Source organism: Saccopteryx leptura, chromosome 4, assembly GCF_036850995.1.
Source record: "Saccopteryx leptura isolate mSacLep1 chromosome 4, mSacLep1_pri_phased_curated, whole genome shotgun sequence".
Classification (NCBI taxonomy): domain Eukaryota; kingdom Metazoa; phylum Chordata; class Mammalia; order Chiroptera; family Emballonuridae; genus Saccopteryx; species Saccopteryx leptura.
In genome coordinates, this window is record NC_089506.1 from 89683548 (window position 1) to 89704319 (window position 20772).

Here is a 20772-nt window from a genome sequence, read left to right on the forward strand (position 1 = left end):
CTTTACTTGCTGTTCTTTTTCTAATTCTTTTAGATGCAGGGTTAAGTTGTTTATTTGAGCTTTTTCTAGCTTCTGAAAGTGTGCCTGTAGTGCTATGAACTTCCCTCTCAGCACTGCTTTCGCTGTGTCCCATAAATTTTGAGTTGTTGTATGCTCATTGTCATTTGTTTCTAGGAATTTTTTTATTTCTTCTTTGATCTCATTCTTAAGCCATTCATTATTTAACACCCTGCTATTTAGTTTCCATGTGTTTGAGAATTTTTGAGCTTTTCTGTTGTGATTCATTTCTAGTTTCATGCCGTTGTGATCAGAGAAAGTGCTTGATATGATTTCAGTCTTCTTAAATTTGTTGAGAGCAATTTTGTGCCCTAACATGTGGTCTATCCTAGAGAATGTACCATGAGCACTTGAAAAGAATGTATATTCTGCTGCTTTAGGGTGAAAGGTTCTGAAGATATCTATTAAATCGAGTTGATCTAGTGTTTCCAATAAGTCTGCTGTTTCTTTGTTAATTTTCTTTCTTGAGGATCTATCTAGTGATGTTAGTGGGGTATTGAAATCCCCTACTATTATAGTATTGCTCTTGATCTCGCCCTTTAAATCTATCAAAGTCTGCTTTATATATTTAGGTGCTCCTATATTAGGTGCATAGACATTTATAATAGTTATATCTTCCTGTTGGATTACTCCTTTTATCATTATGTAGTGGCCTTCTTTATCTCTTACTATATCCTTTGTTTTAAAGTCCAATTTGTCTGATATAAGTATTGCTACCCCAGCTTTTTTTTCATTTCCATTTGCATGAAACGTTTTTTTCCATCCTTTTACCTTCAATCTATGTGTGTCTTTTGTTCTAAGGTGTGTCTCTTGTAGACAACATATGTATGGGTCCTGTTTTCTTATCCACGCAGCTACCCTATGTCTTTTGATTGGATCATTTAATCCATTTACATTTAAGGTTATTATTGATATGTAGTTGTTTATTACCATTTTCTTCTTTAAAGGTGTATTCCTTTTTCTTTTTTTTTTTTTTCTGTATTCTTTTCCCACTTTGATCTGTTTACACCAGGCCCCTTAATATTTCCTGCAGCATTGGTTTGGTTGTAATGAATTCCTTGAGTTGTTTTTTGTCTGGGAAGCTTTTTATTTCTCCTTTGATTTTAAACGATAGCCTTGCTGGATAAAGTAGTCTTGGTTGTAGGTTCTTGTTCTGCATTACTTTGAATATTTCTTGCCATTCCCTTCTGACCTCAAGTGTTTCTGTTGAGAAGTCAGATGTCATCCTTATGGGGGCTCCTTTGTGGGTGATAACTTTTTTTTCTCTTGCAGCTTTTAATATTTTCTCTTTATCGCTTAGCTTTGGTATTTTAATTATGATGTGTCTTGGTGTAGGTTTCTTTGGGTTTCTCTTTAATGGAGTCCTCTGTGCTTCTTGGATTTGTGAGAGTTTCTCTTGCATTAATTTAGGGAAGTTTTCAGCTATGATATGATTGAACAAAGTCTCTATCCCTTGTTCTTTTTCTTCTTCTTCAGGAACCCCTATGATGCGGATGTTATTTCTCTTCATGTTGTCACAGAGCTCTCTAAGAGTTTCCTCTGACTTTTTGAGTCTTTTTTCTCTTTTCTTCTCTGCTTTCATGCCTTCATTCCAGTTGTCCTCTAACTTGCTGATTCGATCATCTGCTCTATCTATCCTGTTTTTAATTCCTTCCATTGTGGTCTTTATTTCTGATATTGTATTTGTCATCTCCAACTGATTCTTTTTTATACTTGCTATTTCTTTATTTAGGTTTTCAAACTGCCCCTCCATTGTTGTTCTAAGATCCCTAAGCATCCTTACAATCATTATTTTGAACTCCGCATCTGGAAGTTTGATTATTTCCATATCACTCAGTTCATCTCTCGAAGGTGTCTCTTGTGGTTTCATTTGGATTGCACTCCTTTGTCTTCTCATCCTCTTTTTTGTTTGTTTGTTTTATTTGTAGAGTTGGTTGAGTCTAGGCTTGGTGTTGTCTGCCTCCAGTTTTCAGTTGTGTTATTTCTAGGTCTTCTTGGGTTGGTATCAGCTGTTATCTGTAATCCCCTTTCAGATTTGAAGTCTTAAGATTTGTTTGTTTTCTTAACAGGTGATAATCTTGTTTACTGATCTCAGCAGGGGGCTTCCTTGAAACTGTATCCAGGAATGCGGTGGGTGTAACCTGAGACTCTGAAGGCCTCTTTAGCCAGCTAGACTCACTGGGGGCAGGGTGTTTTCTCAGCTTCAGTAGGGGGAGGTGTATCTCAGATCTCCATGGAGACCTGAGTTACTGCCCCTCCTCCCCACTTCCTGTTTTCAGTTGTGTCTTGTTGCGCTGATTGGAGCTGGAGAGATGTCCGGAGGTCTCTGATCCGGAAGCACTTCAGCTCTGTTTTGTGAAAGGTTCAGTCCCTCCCCCAGCTATGGCCACCTACAGCACGGATGAGTCAGCCCTTTTAGCTCCTCTCCTGCATTCCTTATCCCCTCACAGTCTGTCCCTCTCCCTGTCCTCTCCACTTGGGAGATAAGCTGGTCCTTTCAACGCACCTCGCTCCCTGGTCGCCAGGCAAGTGGCTGTGAGCAGTAGTTTCTGCTCCCCTCCCTCCGAGATCCTCTCTGGGCTCTCAGCCCCACCACCCCCCTCCATTCTGGCAAGGAGAGGAGGTTCAGGGGCTCCCTACCAGGACTTCTGTGATTTCCTCTTTGCTCCTTGGTTTTTGAGAGCCGTTCTTGCAGTTCAGAGTTGGTTTTTCATGCTGATTTTTCCTAAATTAATTTGTATTCCAGTTTGGTGGTGAGAGCAGGGCGTCTGTGCATCCACCTACTCCGCTGCCATCTTTTTTCTTGGGAACTTATAACTTCTTAGCAAATTTCCTCCCCTGCGTAGTCAAGCTTAGTGATAGGACTCAATTCAAAGGGTTGTGATAAGACTTAAGTTAGATAATCTATGTACAATGGTTTTATAGAATTTTTATATTTCAGATTATTATAATTAATGTATAATATTTGCCAACTTAATTATGAGAATAAATGACTCAGTTCTGTTTAAGAAATACACCCAAAAGAAGAGTGATTTTTCTCACATTTCTGTACTCCTTAATCAGCAAAGGCTGACACATCTAATGTTAATAGGAATTAACATTTATATATGTTATATTAATATGAATTCAAAATCCTATTTCATTACCTCTCCCTTTTCCAAAAAGTATTTGTTAGCATAAGCTCAAGAAGAAACAATTTAAGCATGATAGATCAGTAACTGTTAAAAATATTCTGTATAAGATTAAGATTTTTTTGTAGAATTTAGCAATCTATTTTCTGTTTAATTGAAGATTATTTCAAAGACTGTCTAATGAATACAAACTTAATTTATTTTTTCTATAATGAGAAATATATATTAAGTTTTGAAATATGGTCTGAGTCACTTTCTCTTTTCATTTCAAGGGCATTTTAGACATTATTGCAATTCAGTTTTTTATTGTAATTTTATGCTAGTAAAACACAAAGAATTGTCTATGTCAATAACTGACTACTGAGGTGCTAAGAAAAATCTTTAGTAATCAGTGATAATACTATACTTACTTATTTAAACAGAGAATACCAATATATCATTAATGTGGTAACTTTTGACTGTATTGTACTCTGTATATCACTTCCTTAGTGGGAACCAGGGGAAATATTATCCTTCATGTTAAACAATACTTATATTCAATTGATTATCCTTGAAAAAAGTAGAGGATTATCTGTGCTCATCAGAGCTGTATTAGAAAAAAATAAATGCTTTTATATCAGTAAGCAGTAAGGCATATTTTATTGTTTTCCACATAGAAAAAAATTAAAGAGAAAGAATCACATTGACAACTTTGCTCTATTAATTTTGGTAATTAAACTGAAATTAATCATTCTAGTGGCATATAAAATTGCCTTACTAGGAAGCACAGAAATTCTGGAATATTTACTTATTATTTCTGTGGTCAGAACACCTAAGATCTACCCTTTTAATAAGTTATTTAACTATACAGTACAGTAGTGTTAACTTAAATGATGATGATGATAATAATAATAGGGTGGGAGGAACTTTTGGAGGTCATCGGTAAGTTATGGCATTTACCAGTTGATGGTTTCACTGGTATGTGCTTCTCTCCAAACTCATCAAGTTCTATACATTAAATATGCACAGCTTTTTGCATGTGAATCATATCTCAATAAAATGATCAAAAAAAGAAATGTTGAAGTATTTGTGCCTCAAATCCTCCTACCAGGGTCCTCATTCCAGAATTTCACTAAACTCTTAAGGAATATTGTTGCTCCTGTGAGTAAGAGAAAAGATTTCTTGTTTTCTGGGGTCTGCTAAGAAATTATATAGTTAAAAATAAAAACATGATTTTTATAATGTAGATTGTCCATAAAAAAGTACTGAGCTCAAAACATTTAGCTACATAAAGCTGCCTGATTAAAAATAAATAGGAACTGGTTATTTAAAAATGAAAGCTATTCATTCTCTAGAAGAGGTGACTTTCAGTCTCTTAGGATTTCCAAACTTTTCCTGTCACTTTTAAAACACTAGTATATCCTTTTTGACAATTTTCAAATGAAGTAAGTGTTGAGGGAAAAAAATTACTCATAATATTAGGATATGCCAATTACTTTGCAACTTTTCCTCTTAATCACTTAAATGCAAATCAAATGGTTTTTAGAAATAGTAGTGACACTGCCAAAATGTAATTGGCTGTAAGCACTGACTGAATTTATCCTTTTGTGCCTCACATTTAATTATCATATTTTATTTTGACACCTTATCCTCACTGGAATTATTCAGCAAGGTCAGAGCTATAGTCTGCATTTAGATCTGTCACTAAATAACTCAGTTCCTGCTTTAATGTATATAGTCAATTAGAATACTTGAGTCCTAATATTCTTGAATATACATTATTTGGGAATCAAAACAAAAGTTAATGCATTGAAGAAATTCCTAGTCACAGCATTAGGTTCATAATTATGGATGTATTTTTGCTTGTGATGTTTCCCTACTAAAGTTATTATTGCTTTAGCCTGTTCACCTGCCCCTCATTATAGTTATTGTAGAATGTAAAAGATCCCGGGATGGGTGTGAGTATAGGGAGTAGGGGACAGGGAGATAGACATTAAGATGCACAGTGAAACCGGCAAAGCTTGGCGATAAAGAAAAAAACTTTCTCCTATTTCTATATCAAACATGTCAAGCTTTGTGATAAAGAAGTAAGAAATCATGGTAGTTCAAATGTCCATATGTCAACCAAGAATTTGGTTGATGAGACCTTGCCAATTTAAACTTCTGGAAAGAAATGTAATGTTACTCCAGCTCAAGGCAGAGTAAGTGTAAATTTATTCAAAGGCAAGTATGTTGATGTACTGTCATGAAAAGTTGTACTTTTTCTCTAAGCTTGCTAAAGGTCAGAGACAGAATACATGTGTTACTTTCTTTACTCAAGAACATAATAGCAAACCCAAGAAACTGGTACCAAAAGTACAGTACAGTTTAAAAATATAAATTGTTTCAAAAAGAATTAGCAAAAATTAAAAATACTTTAGTCTATAAAAAGAAGTTGCCACTTCTAGTAGATAAATTCAATGCAATCATGAAAATGCATAATTATGAACAGTACAGAAATACGTATAAATATTCATAAAATAATGTTAATTTTATTTAATACAAAGGCTTAATACAAAGCCTGTATTTAATTAATTAAGGTTGATAAGGTCTCAATGGAAAGAAAAACAGTTCATGTGTTAGTGGAATTAGCAGAACTTTCCCTCTAGATGTCTTTTATATATTTTTATTGTTTACACACAGTTTTGTGCAACAAAATAAAATAAGAGTATAGGGATAACAGCCAGTAAAAGAAGGCTAGAAAATAATAAGTGTATAAACTGAATATATTCAAACTCTATAAGCCAGGAATTTCACTTCTAGGTATATACTCATTACAAATATGTGCATAGATTCATCAAAAAAACATGGTCTAAAGTATTTTTGATAGCACTATTCATATTAGTTCCAAACGGGAAACTATTCAAAAACCCATCAACTGTAGGATGAACAAATAAGCTGTGATATTCACCCAGCTGAATACTATACCACAATGCGAATGAACCTCTACAACTATGTGCCACAATATGACTAAATCTCAGAGATGTAATGTTGAACAAGAGAGAAGTACAAACCCTTTTGTACCTGGCTTTGTTCATTTGATATTATGTTGTGAGATTTTATTTGTTTAAAGTAATTGAAAATCTGCAATAAATCCTTCCAGGACAAATGTACATTTCAGGCCATGAAAAAATATCTTCTAGAGCAGGGGTCTCAAACTCGCGGCCCGCCGAACAATTTTGTGCAGCCTGCAGACTAATCCACGAAGTTCAAAATATTTTGGATAAAATTAAGTAAGCCTAGGGGCCTACTTGTATTTTTCATTTCTCTAGCATCCTAGTTAGATATTAGCTTAGTTAACAGCAGTTGTGATGCGAACTACAGTTTCTGGTCGTTTTGTGACACTGAGTAAACTGCATGTACGATTGTGCTTGTTGTACTGATTTTTTTTTGTTTTCAACTGCAGTGAGAAAAGTATTGCATAACAGTTGCCTTTTGTAGACCTAGTGCAGCCCGCCAAACAGCTGTGATCTTGCTCTGCGGCCCACATGCTGGGTTGAGTTTGAGACCCCTGTTCTAGAGAAAACTAAGAATCTCAGTGGGCTATGCAGAGTCAACACGTATATCAAAGTTGAGCTAATCTATGAGATAAATTCATTTTTTACCTAAGATCTTTAATAAAATAATTATCCCTCATTATAAAACACATTGTGCATACATATATATATACATACACACATAGTATATGTGTGCACATTACATATGCATATATATATGTGTGTGTGTGTGTGTGTATATATATATATACACACACACACACACACACACACAGGTACATATGCTAAAGCTGTCCTTTTGCTAAAACAGCTATGTGTCTACCAAACAATCATTTTCCCTTTCCATAGAACTATTTCTGAGAAATCGCTACTCAGCCAAAGATTAAATTTACTAACCCCTCAACAGTTCTCTCCCCAGATGAAATGAAATGACTATTTCTAGCCAATGGAATGCACGCTTGAGGAAAGCTCTGGTTAAGAACAAGTGCCCTTTCTCCACACTACTACCCGCACCTGCCAACGGAATCCGGAAAATCTGGAGCAGGTCTCCAATGTACAAGATGAAGGACAAGTATCTTGGACAAAGTCAGACCTCGGAAACAGCACAGGTGTCTGACTCTCTACATAGCAAGTTTCTCGTCTACCAGAACCACCTGCATTGACTATCACATAAGCCAAAAATGAACTTCTGTTGAGGTTTATTTAATAGCAAAGTATGACAATGTTTATTATGGTGTTTTCATCTCTTAATGCTGGCTGGGCCAGTTTCGAAGTCCTGGCTAGCTGCCAGTCAGCTTTCCTTTCGACCAGCTTGTTAAGACCACACTCCCACCACTTCCCTTGAGCTCTCACACGCCAGGCCACTAAGCTCCTGCCTAATCAACCTTACACAATATACAAGCCAGCTAGAAATTGTCCTTCTGACCCTAGAGCCCATGGAATTGCTCACATTAACTAATCAACAAGAAACCTAAGAAATCTATATAACCCCTCTCATCCATGAGGTGACCTCCACAGCATCAGCTCACTGTTGCCCTGCCTTGAGGTACAACTCCCAGTGCAACCTTGCCTAATAGCCTTATATTATTTGGAGCTATAAATAACAAGAACTTCTGCCTTTCCTATATCTAAGCACTGTGTGGCACCATCAGAAGAATCTTAAACCTTATAAAACATGAATTCAGTGCTATCTAATTAAAATATTGCCGAAGTTTCTTTCTATAAAATCTAGTCATTGAGCATTCACAGATTTAATACCTGTGTTTTTACCCTCCAAGAATAACAAAGATTCATTATGTTAGTGGTTTGTACATTTGCTGAGACACAGATGAGATTATCTTCAAGGATCCTTGAGTACACATGCTGTTTAGCTGCCACAGGGTTTAGCAAGCTGCCCAGCATCTGCATTTCAATGTGGTTTTGTTATTTCCTCATAATTATCTTTGCAGAAAAATAATAAAGTGCCAAAATCTGTATTTCTTTGTGAAAAATAATCATTGAGTGAAAGATAAACTTCAATGAAATCTGAAAGAGGATTAACATGGCACAAGAAACAAATTGCTTCACAGAAATGTGATTCAGAAATAAATTAAGAGCCTGTATAAATGCATTAATTTGCTTAAATTTTAAATTTTTCAATGATCAACCAAATTCCTCCAAAATGTTAAGAACTAATCATATAAATACATATATATTGTAAATAAATCTATGAAGTTCATTTTTTTAATAGTTTTTGGGTTTATTTTTGTCAACCTACTTTATATAGTACTAATTAGAGAAATGTAAATTATTTCAGCATAGAGAATGATTATGAAAAATTAGCAGCTCAAATTTTGAAATAAAAGGAGCAATTTTGATATCTATATTTATTCTACTTGCCTTTCCTATCCCCATTTTTTTCTGTCAACCTAAAAACCAGGTAAAATAAGACAAGTTCTAAATTGTCAAAAAAGATGAGTTTATTTGGAAACAGCAGAGAAATTGCAACTTGGGAAACCCTAGCTGTTGCAAGCTCTAGGCCAGTACACTAAGGGTGTGGGGTAGGCTGAATTTATGAGCAGAAAAGGCAAATGGGGAGAGTTCACTTAGTGTCTGTTAAAATCATAAACAAAGACTGGCTCTAAAAAGTCTCAAAGCAGACAAAACCAGTCCAGTTATACAAACAAAGCTCAATTCAGCTTGTTTTGTGAGCTCACCCTGACCTGGGTTACTGCTTTTTCATGTCTCTGAAAACCATATGCAAAATTTCCCAAGATTGATCAGAGGCAATCCCTGATTAACTCCCCAGCATCTAAGAAAATTCCAAAATTTTTAGTTTTCTGTTATCAGGCATTATGAGAAATCAGTCTCTCAGTCTTTATGTTTTATTTTTCTGAGAATAAATAACTGACATTTTCCATTTTATACTCTCCAATTCAAGTTTAGATTGAAATTCACAGTGCAAAGACCATATCTAGAACCATCTGACTACCAGTTTTGCAACTTGGTACTTTTTGAATGTGAGTGGGAAGTGTGTATTACTTTCCATTTATTAAGGGTTTTAAAAATTTTTAAAAAATGAGAAAAAGATAAAAATACATACGCATACACTGTTATAAACACATATTTGCTGTACAAACAATACCCATTAATATATATATATATACACATCAATTTAGTTAAATCACCTATTAAAAAAAGATTTTTATAAAGAAGATGTGGTACATATATACAATGGAATACTACTCAGACATAAGAAATGATAACATAGTGACATTTACAACAACGTGGATGGACCCTGAGAACATTATACGGAGTGAAATAAGTAAATCAGAAAAAGCTAAGAACTATGTAATTTCACACATAGGTGGGATATAAAACTGAGACTCATGGACATGGATAAAAGAGAAGTGGTTACTAGGGGGAGGGGAACATGAGGGTGGGGGATGGAGGAGGGATGTAAAGAAGGACAAATATAAGGTGACAGAAAATTATTTGATTTAGGGTGATGGATAGACAACATAATCAACAGTTCAAATACTATTGAAATGTTTACCTGAAAACTATGTACTCAATGTCACGATATTCAAGTTAATTTTCTAAATAAAAGTTAAAAATTATTTTTAAAAAATATTTATAAACAATGGCTATGCTGAACTTTTCAGTTAAATTTTAATAATCAGCCAAAAGTACAATGTAGTATAGTGGTTAAGGTCACAGGCTCTGGAGCCAATTCGCCTGGGTTTATATCACAGTTACTTTGTCTATTTGCTGTGTGATCTTTGGTGAGTCACTTCATCTGCTTGGGTTTCACTTTGATCATCAGTAAGACAGAGATAACAATAATAACTACAGTAATAGTTTGGTTGTGAAGATTAAATGAGTGAATGTATATCAAGTGAGTAGAGCTGTGTCTCACATTAATGAAATGTGACCCATCATTATTACTTGGTGTGATAGAGTAGAAGTGTAGAGATTCTAGCTCTTTAGCTAATTCTCCACATAATCTCAAAAAAGTTATTTACAAGCCTGTATCTTCAAAATAAGAGATGTGGGTTATGTAGTTTCTAAGATCTTTCCTACTCCTAAATTTTTTGAAGTCAATTGGTATTTTATAGAACTCACTTGACTGTCACTTCAGTTACTGCCCTCCTAATGACATCTTCATAAATATGCCTTAATTGGCTTCCTGCCTATTAAAGCATAGTGTATTAAACTTTAGTGTTGTGGCTGGTCAGTTGAAGGTGAGTGCTAAATGAATTAATTGCTGAGATTTTCCGGTTTCATATTGTGTTTTCCTTGGTATAAACATAAAAGGATAGGAAAATGGTGAGTTTTAAAAGTTCCATTTTTCAAGAGATATTATATGATACTTATGGATAAATAATGGAACCAAGGGAGTAAAGGTGGGAAAAAGTAAATTTACAGATGTGAGTGTGAGAAACACTGTTTATTCTTGTATTATTTATTAATTGTTGTAAGATTTATTTGTATCTCAACAGTAAACCTATTTTTGTCCACCCCTGTATAAGCTTACACTGTTACTTGACACATCGTGACTGACTTAAGTTAATCAACTTTTCTTAACTTTAAAAGAAATAGATTTATGACATTTACAATATTCAAAATTAGATTTTCTTTTGTAAGGCTGGGTCAAGGATAAGAAGCACTCTCTGCTGCATACAACAAAGTCTGCATAACACCTGATTTTATACTTACATTAATGTGCCATAAATTAATACTGAGGAATAAAAGGAAAGAGATCATTTAACATCAGTTTCAGATAAAAAGTGAGCATTTTGGTTTTCAATAGTGAAGATCATCAAAAATGCCTTTCTATTTCAATATTGACTTATTGTGTCCATGGCCAAAAGATATCTGTGGAAATTAAGTTGAGGGATAATACCACATGGAAAAACAATCGTTAGTTAATTACCAACTTTTAAATGTAGTTCCTTTCTATCCTCACACACTGAAGTCTATAACTGCTGTCATTTTGCCACAGATTGTTTCACATTTCATCAGTTTTAAAACAATACACAGATGGTCCTTGTTCCCTAAAAATATCTGGTTTTTTCTCCTTCGCTGACCACACAGTAAATATGCATGAATCACAAAGCTGAGACTTAACATTTTCTTCAGTTAGCCTGTGGCAATCATAAATCAAAGAGTCGTGTCTGGAGATGGCAAATCTCACATATACAACACTACAGAGAGCAGACAGACATCTGTTTTGTGAAAGAATGTTGCTAATGACAATGGGCTACACATTAATACATAATCTTCACTGATCTTTTATGGGTCAAAGTCTTATTAGGTTAACTCCTATTTTTTGTCACTGAAGTACAGGCTGCTTTAATGAGATGGATACATAGTGCTCCAGATTTATTCAGGTCAGACATAAGCAATGCAGTAAGTGTTTTACTTTAGCTTCCTGATAGATCGTAAGCAAAGGGCAGTAAACTGAACACAGCCACAGTACATCCTAACCTTACTGTAAACACATACCACTGTTCTCCTTTTCAATAGCGGGTACATAAATATTTCTTGGAGGGATATATTGGCTTTATTTAGAGTATATTTCAATAAGATTTCTTAGGGATAGAAACTAGAGTAGAGCTGAAAAAAATGTAAAATTAAGAGGGGTTGCTATTGAGATTTCTCTGAAGGAAATAAAGGACAAAAAGATGTTTGAAATTTGAGGCTGAGTGAGAAAAGAGTAAGGGAGAGGAAGGCTCCCTTTGGGAGAGAGAGCCAAGGAGACACTTCAAAGCATAAACACGTAAGAAGTTTTCAGTTGAATGCAGCGCTATATGATTTTGATTCCTCTTGATGACCTCTGGAGTTTTCAAATGGAATTATTAAAGTGTCTGAAATGTATAAAGAACTTATAAAACTCAACACCAAAATAAATAAATAAATAAATAAATAAATAAATGAATAATCCAATTAAGAAATGGGCAAAGGAGCTGGTCACTTCTCCAAAGAAGACATACATATGGCCAATAGACACACAAAAAGATATTCAGCATCAGGCCCTGGCTGGTTGGCTCAGTGGCAGAATGTCCACCCAGCATGTGGAAGTCTGGGTTTGATTTCCACTCAGAGAACACAGGAGAGGCAACTATCTGCTTCTCCCCTCTCCTACTGCCCCTTCCCCTTCTCTTTTTCTCTCTCTCCCCTCCCTTCAGCCATGACTCGATTGATTCAAGCATGTCATCCCCAGGCACTGAGGATGGCTCCCTTAAACCTCTGACTCAGGCACTAAAAATAGCTCGGTTGCAAGTGGCCCAAGTGGGCAGAGCATTGGCCCCAGACAGGGATTGTTGGATGGATCCTGGTAGGGTTGCATGCAGAAGTCTGTCTCTGTATCTACCCTACTCTCACTTAAAAATAAAAAATAAAATTAATTAATTAAAAAATAGATGTTCAACACCAGTAATCATCAGAGAAATGCAAATTAATACCACAATGAGTTATCATCTCACATCTGTCAGAATGACTATCATCAATAAATCAACAAACAAGTGTTCGCAAGGTGTGGAGAGAAGGGAACCCTCATGCACTTTTGGTGGGATTGCAGACTGGTATAGTCACTGTCAGAAGGAGTATGAAGTTACCTCAAAAAATTAAAAATGGAACTGCCTTGTGACACAGCAATTTCACTTCAGTTTGGAACACAGTGAATTTAAAATACCAGTGGGAATAAAGATGGAGATACCCAATAGGTCTCTGGATTTTGTTATCTAAAGAGCTATATGCTGGAGGAAAAAATGAGGGACTATTAGCAAAGGATAGTAACTGAAGCCCTTGGGTAGATGAAATCTTCTGAAGAGTGGTAGATAATAAGAGCAGAGATCCGAGGACAGAGCAGTGAGTAAAGCCAATATATAAAGAATAAGAATTTAAAGAAAATATCCATTGAATGTGTCCAGAGACACAAAGAGTATGTCACAAAGGACATTAATGAAATAAGGTAAATAAAATGAATAACAAAAACAAATGCATAAAATTAATCAATAAAATTAAATACAGGTTATGCCTTAGTATCCAAAACCATTTACTAATCCTACAGGTATAGCCTGCAAAGACTTTCAACAATTTTTAAAATATATTTAACACATGCAATACATAAGACAGTATAAGTATCACACTTTCTACCAATGATATTCTTTAAATGGCTGCTTTTAAGGATCATTTAGTAATGATAACTGAAACTGGAAGTAAATGATTATCATTTAATTTTATTAAAATAATTTATGTACTCAGTGGAGTAAGTACTATATGCCAGATACCATGCTGAGAAATTTGTATTCATAATCTTACTTAATCCTCAGGAAAAACTTATACAGTAGCCAATATTATCTACTTTTTACAAACAAAGTGGAGTTTAGGGAACTGAAATAACTTGGCCTTAATCAAAGAGCTCATGAGTGGCAGATTTGGATTTTGAACTTAGTCTTATTAGTATCAATTATCTGAGCATTAGAAATGTATTTGGGCATCAGAAGTGGTCTTTCTTGACTTACTATAATTGTTTTTGACAGAGACAGAGAGAGTCAGAGAGAGGGACAGAGAGGGACAGACAGACAGGAAGAGAGAGAGATGAGAAGCATCAATTCTTCGTTGTGGCTCCTTAATTGTTCATTGATTGCTTTCTCATATGTGCCTTGACCGGGGAATGTGGAGGGGGGGGGGCTACAGCAAAGCTAGTGACCCCTTGCTCAATCCAGCAACCTTGGGCTCAAGCCAGAAACCTTGGGCTCAAGCCAGCAACCATGGTGTCATGTCTATGATCCAACGCTCAAGCCAGTAACCCCATGCTCAAGCTGGTGAGCCTGTGCTCAAGCTGTATGAACCCACACTCAAGCTGGTGACCTCAGGGTTTTGAACGTAGGTCCTCTGCATCCCAGTCGAATGCTCTATTCACTGCGCCACTGCCTGGTCAGGCTTGACTTAACATAATGTATAATAATAAATAATTTGAGGACAGTCACATATTGACTTTCTTATGTGCTCACTATTGAAGAAAAAATTGAATGAACTATGAATTAGCTAGTTCTTTCTGTTACATAAGTGACTAGAATGTAATCTGTTTTAATTGAAGTATTTAAGTATTAATTTATGTTGGTATAATATCCAACCAATTCTTGGCACCTTTACAGTACAATTATGTAGAAAAATTTCATTAACTTACATGAGAGAAGAACACAAATTGAACATAAAAAAATTTCTAAGTATATAATATTTATATTATATGTAGGTTATTAATTATATCTAACACAATGATGAATTGTAAATAAAATCATAAAAAGATAAGTTCTGAGTAAAGTAACAAATTCAAATAAAATGCGTAAAGTAAAGGAATTTTAACTGACCCATTGAGTACTTCCACATAAAGAGGCAGTGCTAATGACTTGAAACATTTTTACAGTTAAATAGTCCTCTTAAGGTTTTAGTACATTAATTATTTATCACATACACATACAGAAATTTTTTTACACACACATTTTTTCTTTAAACATAAAAATAAATTTAGCATTCCTGTTCAAATTATCATAAATTCCTAGTTAGGCAAAACTGAGATATGACAGTATTTTTAACTACTGCAATAACTTATAAGTACTTTCAGATGCTATATTAAATATAAAGATGAAATATCCAAATGAGTTTTAGTTAACCACACTATAAAGTAGGTCATGTCATAAAATTGGATGATGGCACTTAGGAATGTTAGGTGGGTGGACAATCTCAATAAACAAACACCTTCCAGGAGTAGCCCAATAGAAACCTAGGCAAGAAATAAAACATGCAGTGGGGGAGAGGGAAATATTTACTTTCAGAAAATCAATTTAATAAAGAGGCTCTGTCTATTCATAAATACACATAAAACATTAAACACTATTCTCTCTTTTTTAGATTGATATATACATACATATATTATTAGAGAGAGGAAGAGAGAAAAAGATGTATTCTAGTGAGGTAGGCAAACAGATAAATTTATCATTTCTTAAATATTGATTTTAATAAACATTTAAAGCTTTTTCTATGGTCTCTTTTTACATAACCATCATCATCAATAGTGAAAGTTTATTGAGTCAGAAGTGTTTAAAACATGAATACTCTCTTCAAATACATTAGGTCCTCTTAGATATTGCATCCATTTTTCCACACTCTGAGGGTTTCCAAATTGTGAATTACTCTTCTAATATACTGAAATTATTTCAGTACTATCTGATTTATCATGTTTTAGTGACTTAAGTTCTTTTATATACACTAAGATTTTCACATTCACTAAGATGTGATAAGGAGGGAAGAAGTATTACCACAGTCAACAAACTAAAAAGAAAGCTATATGCTGCCCTTGTTTTAGGTTGCAAGCTCTTATGGTAACTCTATTCTCTGACCCACCTTTACATTCAGTTTTTAGTGGGTTGATCACTAACCTACACCTCAAAACTTCCCTTGCAATTAATCATTCAGAAAGTACTTGAGATCACCTTATATGTACCAGACATTGTATTTTGTGTTTAAAGTGCAGAAATGAACAGCATACTTCTTGATCTCATTGAACTCAGTCTACGGGGAAAGAAGAAAAACTGACTAAAATATGGTTTGTTTCTGGTTTCATAAAAATATGCCCAGGCACTTCTATACAAAACTAGATTATTGCTACCTGTTCCAGTGTAGGAATGACTTCCAGAAATACTCTTCTACTCACTGAGCTAAGGAGCTACAGGACCTGAACCACACTGGAATCTGAGCAGGCACCCCAACCTGAGTTGGGATGAGACTGGTTGTAAAATGTATGGAGCCAGAGCTAGTCTGTGGAAAATTCTTCTAAATCCTACTCATACATTTTAAAAACCTCTTAGAGGCTTTCACAGACTTAAAAACAATTTTAGAGATTACATGACATTCAATAATATATCAAGCTAAAAAGAACTCATAAGCTATTAAAAATAAATACATTTTGATCAAACATGTTAGGAAAAATAATTATTTTTCTCTTCTCTGTGCAGAAAGAGATATAAACAAACCATTGTAATATAAAGAGTTGATCAAAGAGTATGCAGTCAAAAATGTAGGGGGGGGGGAGTATTTTAGAGGATGGCATGCAGTTATATGGGCAAATATGAAGCTAATTTTCTGGATTTTGTGATATCTGTAAGTTTGATATTTTTTTCAAATGTAATATGAATTATAAATTCTTTCTCATAAAGTAGATACTCATTTTTATACTTAACTATACATTTATAATATTATTATAAACAATAAAACATTTAAAATGTCCTTATCACTGCAATGGGGAAAGGAAAACAGCTTAAAGTTATTTCTTTAATATCACTACACATGTGCTGTTAAAAAATATAGAAAAAGTTATATAGGATACTCTTCAAAGATATTCATGAAAATTACTTCTTGATGCTTTACTGATATTCTAATTTTTTAAATGGTTTTTAATCCTCCAAATACTATCATGATAGGTAACAGTATTTCAAAGGCATCATTGCCATATAACAAATTTACATTGATTTTGAAATGCTACAATTTGTATGTTACTAATTTAAAGGCACACTGGTCTATTTTATACTTTTAAACAATTATTATCTACTGCTCTGGCAAAATATAGAGCTTAAAAGTATAGTGTATAATCTTCTTACTTTATTGTTTAAGTAAATAAGACATACTGAACTTCAAATTCTTGAGAAAACAAATCAGCTATTTTCCAGGTATACTGGTAGCTGTAAAAAAAAAATCTTGGTGTTTGTTTTATATGGCATGGACATCACACTGACACATTACAGCTAAATCGACTGTTAGGTGTCTTTGAAGGCTAGAAGGGCCAAAAAGTCCATAAAATCACTGTTCAGATATGTTAAGTATCATCCTTGCTGGTACCGATATTTAGAGATAAGAGAAAAAGCTCATTTTGTAAAATGTCAATTGTGCAGTTAGTACTGCTGGCCTGAAACATCTCAAAACTGCAAAATACTCCCTACCAGACAACGTGAGAAGCTTCACCTTCCTAGCAAAATAGGAGAAATGAATTTCTAAACATAAACCACTTTTATATTATTTCTCCATAGTGTTGACTGAATCTAATGTGCACACATTTTCCTTTTGAAGTCATTTATTAAGATCAATATTTTAAACTCTATATTTATAGTTTAAAACTTTATTATCTCTTATATAAAAATTTATTATTGTAAGCAAAGAATTGAATGGGTAAATTTCTCATAATATTTATATCTAGAAATGTATGTCAGATTATTTTCACAGGAACATTTTCAGCTTGTAAATGAGGTACATATGTCTAGTTCTTCAGAAAAAATCATGAAAAGAATTCCCCTGAAATCTCTTAGATGTGTAGAGGGTGCAACTACTTTCATTTCATACTACTCCTACCTTTCTTAGTTTTTTCTATTCTCCTCTAAATTTTCACTAAAATAGCAATTTGAATATGTATAAAAAAACACATCTAACAGCACAGAAAAACATCGGTAGCAGTTGATTATATACTGGAATCTGAAAAGAGTTCACACAAACTATGGAATACAAGTAGGCTGGATTAAAATCTCTAATTAGTGTCATGGTACTATTCACACTCAACCTCTTTCTCTAAATATATAGATTATTGTTCCCTAAAATATCTGCCTATTATTTATTTACATACAAGGTCTCACCATTCTTCATACCTAGTCGATCTTAAAAGAAAAAAGTCAAAATACAAGTAGTTTTCCAATAAATGTTTATTTTTTGTAACTGAAATTTAATGTAAGTTTTTTTTTAATTTTTGTAAGACTTTATTTATTCATTAGAGGGGGAGACAGAGGGAAAGAGAGAGAGAGAGAGAAGGGGGGAGGAGCAGGAAGCATCAACTCCCATATGTGCCTTGACCGGATAAGCCCAGGGTTTCAAACCGGTGACCTCAGAATTCCAGGTTGATGGAAGATCCACTGCACCACCACAGGTCAGGCCTAATGTAAGTTTTAGTCCCTGAACTGCAAAACAAAAGTAATAGTTCTCTTTTTTTTTTTTTTTTTTTTTAATTTTTTTTTTTATTCTTTTTAGAGAGGAGGGGGGGGCAGAGAGAGAGAGAGAGAAGGGGGAGGAGCAGGAAGCATCAACTCCCATATGTGCCTTGACCAGGCAAGCCAGGGTTTTGAACCGGCGACCTCAGTGTTTCCAGGTTGACGCTTTATCCACTGCGCCACCACAGGTCAGGCCAATAGTTCTCTTTTAATCTAATGCATTCCTTAATTTTGTACTGTAAAAATACTATTTAAATTCATATATCTGGTGGTGCAGTGGATAGAGTGTTGACCTGGAATGCTGAGGTCTCCAGTTCATAACTCTGGGCTTGCCTGTCAAGGCACATATGAGAAGTAATCAAAGAACAATTAAAGTGAAGCAACTATAAATTGATGCTTCTCGCTCCCTCCCTCCCTCTTTCTCTCTCAAATCAGTAAAAAACTTTTTAAAAATTACAAATATCTGCTAAATTAAATCTTGAAAATTAAGCTTTTGCTTTATTATAGATCAATTAGAAGTATTTTTTTTAACCAGGTGATTAATTGTGGTTCTGTGCTTATAATACTTAAGAAACTGCTTGAAACTTTAGCTAAATGTTCTACCCTAAATCAATTTTTAATTTAATCATCTAGACTACCAGTTAAATTTCAATTATTCTACAGTTGGTTTAAAGATAATTTCCCTAAAAAAAAAAGTATATATGTACTGCTTGGCTTGGTAGATCTTTTTCTAAGTTTCCAGAATATTTGTCCTAAAAGTATGAAAAAAATAAGAAAAAAAATTGTTTTCAAAGGCTCAATCTTGATCTTTGTAGCAAGGAAATAACTCAATATTTCACAAGGAATGAACTAAATTGACATCCTGCCATTTTAATAAACTTCTATATTAGCTTGACCATGACTGTGCACATTGAGTGGAACACTGCGCTGTGTGTTCTTTACAAATGGCTCAGAATAAATGACCCCACTGTGCAACAGTCATTACAAGATGACTTAGTACTTACAGGTCTTCAGTTGTTGAAAGAAAAGAAGAAGATTATCCAGAACTAATAAGATGGTGATGACATTCAGTAGATCAAGATAAAAAGCAACAACAACTATAAGTAAAGAAAGAAAGTAATACAAGAAAATTGGCAAATCTTTCTGTCCATGAGTTAAGATTGATTTAGAACCACAAAATAATTTCTCAGGTCATGCTTTGGAACATGTTACCAACAAAAACAAATGTATTTATTTGTATATGTATATGAAATTTACAGAATTAAATCAAGCAACTAAGAAAATAAGTTATATTAGTAGTAATAAAAAAATTAAAAAGAAAACAGAACAGCTTGACCAGGCAGTGGTGCAGTGAATAGAGCACCGAACTGGGATGAGGAGGACCCCAGGTTCGAGACCCTGAGGTCGCCAGCTTGAGTGCAGGCTCATCTGGCTTGAGCAAAAAGCTCACCAACTTGGACCCAAGGTTGCTGGCTCGAGCAAGGGGCTACTCAGTCTGCTGAAGGCCCGCGGTCAAGGCACATATGAGAAAGCGATCAATGAACAACTAAGGTGTCACAACAAAAAACTGATGATTAATGCTTCTCATCTCTCTCCATTCTTGTCTGTCTGTCCCTATCTATCCCTCTCTCTGACTGTTTCTCTGTCTCTGTAAAACAACAACAACAACAACAAAAAAACCCAGAACAAAGCATGTGTATTTTTATTCATGATAAAAACAAAAGCTAGAATAAGTGTCTCTAGATTGAATGAATATCTTAGTTGCTTGATTTAATTCTTGTAACTGCAAGCTTTGAAAATTGTGATGTGTGTTTTTTTGCAAAAATATTGGGCCTCAGTAAATAACCCAGGTTTCAATTATAATGTAATATAGTATTACAGAACCATAGCGGGTACTCCCAGAGACGACCTGCCTTAACTATAATTTCTTTAAAAAGTGAGAAAGAGAGAATATATAATGACTAAGGAGTGTCGAGGAATTATAAATGTTACTGGGGCCAGCTATCAAAAATTTAATTTAAACTTCAAATTTAGTTTGGGTTTTTATGGAGGAGAACTTTCTGGGCCAAAAATAAATAGTTGTTTTGTTTGTCTTATTTTTCATTATAATAATGAGACTATGTACTCTGAATTACAGACTTATAAAATCAATATACATTTCAAAATATCTAAAAGTCTTTTACAAGTCTCATTTAAGTACATGGCAGAGAAATTGACTCAATATATATTAAAGGTAAATAGAAATATAAATTGCATGGGGAAAGTAATATATAAATTTAATGCAATTCCCATCAAAATTCCTATGACATTTTTTAAAGAAATGGAACAAAAAAATCATAAGATTTATATGGAACTATAAAAAACCCCGAATAGCCAAAGCAATCCTAAGGAAAAAGAATGAAGCTGGGGGCATTACAATACCTGACTTTAAACTATATTATAGGGCCACAATAATCAAAACTGTATGGTATTGGCAGAAAAATAGACACTCAGACCAATGGAACATAATAGAAAGCCCAGAAATAAAACCACATATATATGGTCAAATAATCTTTG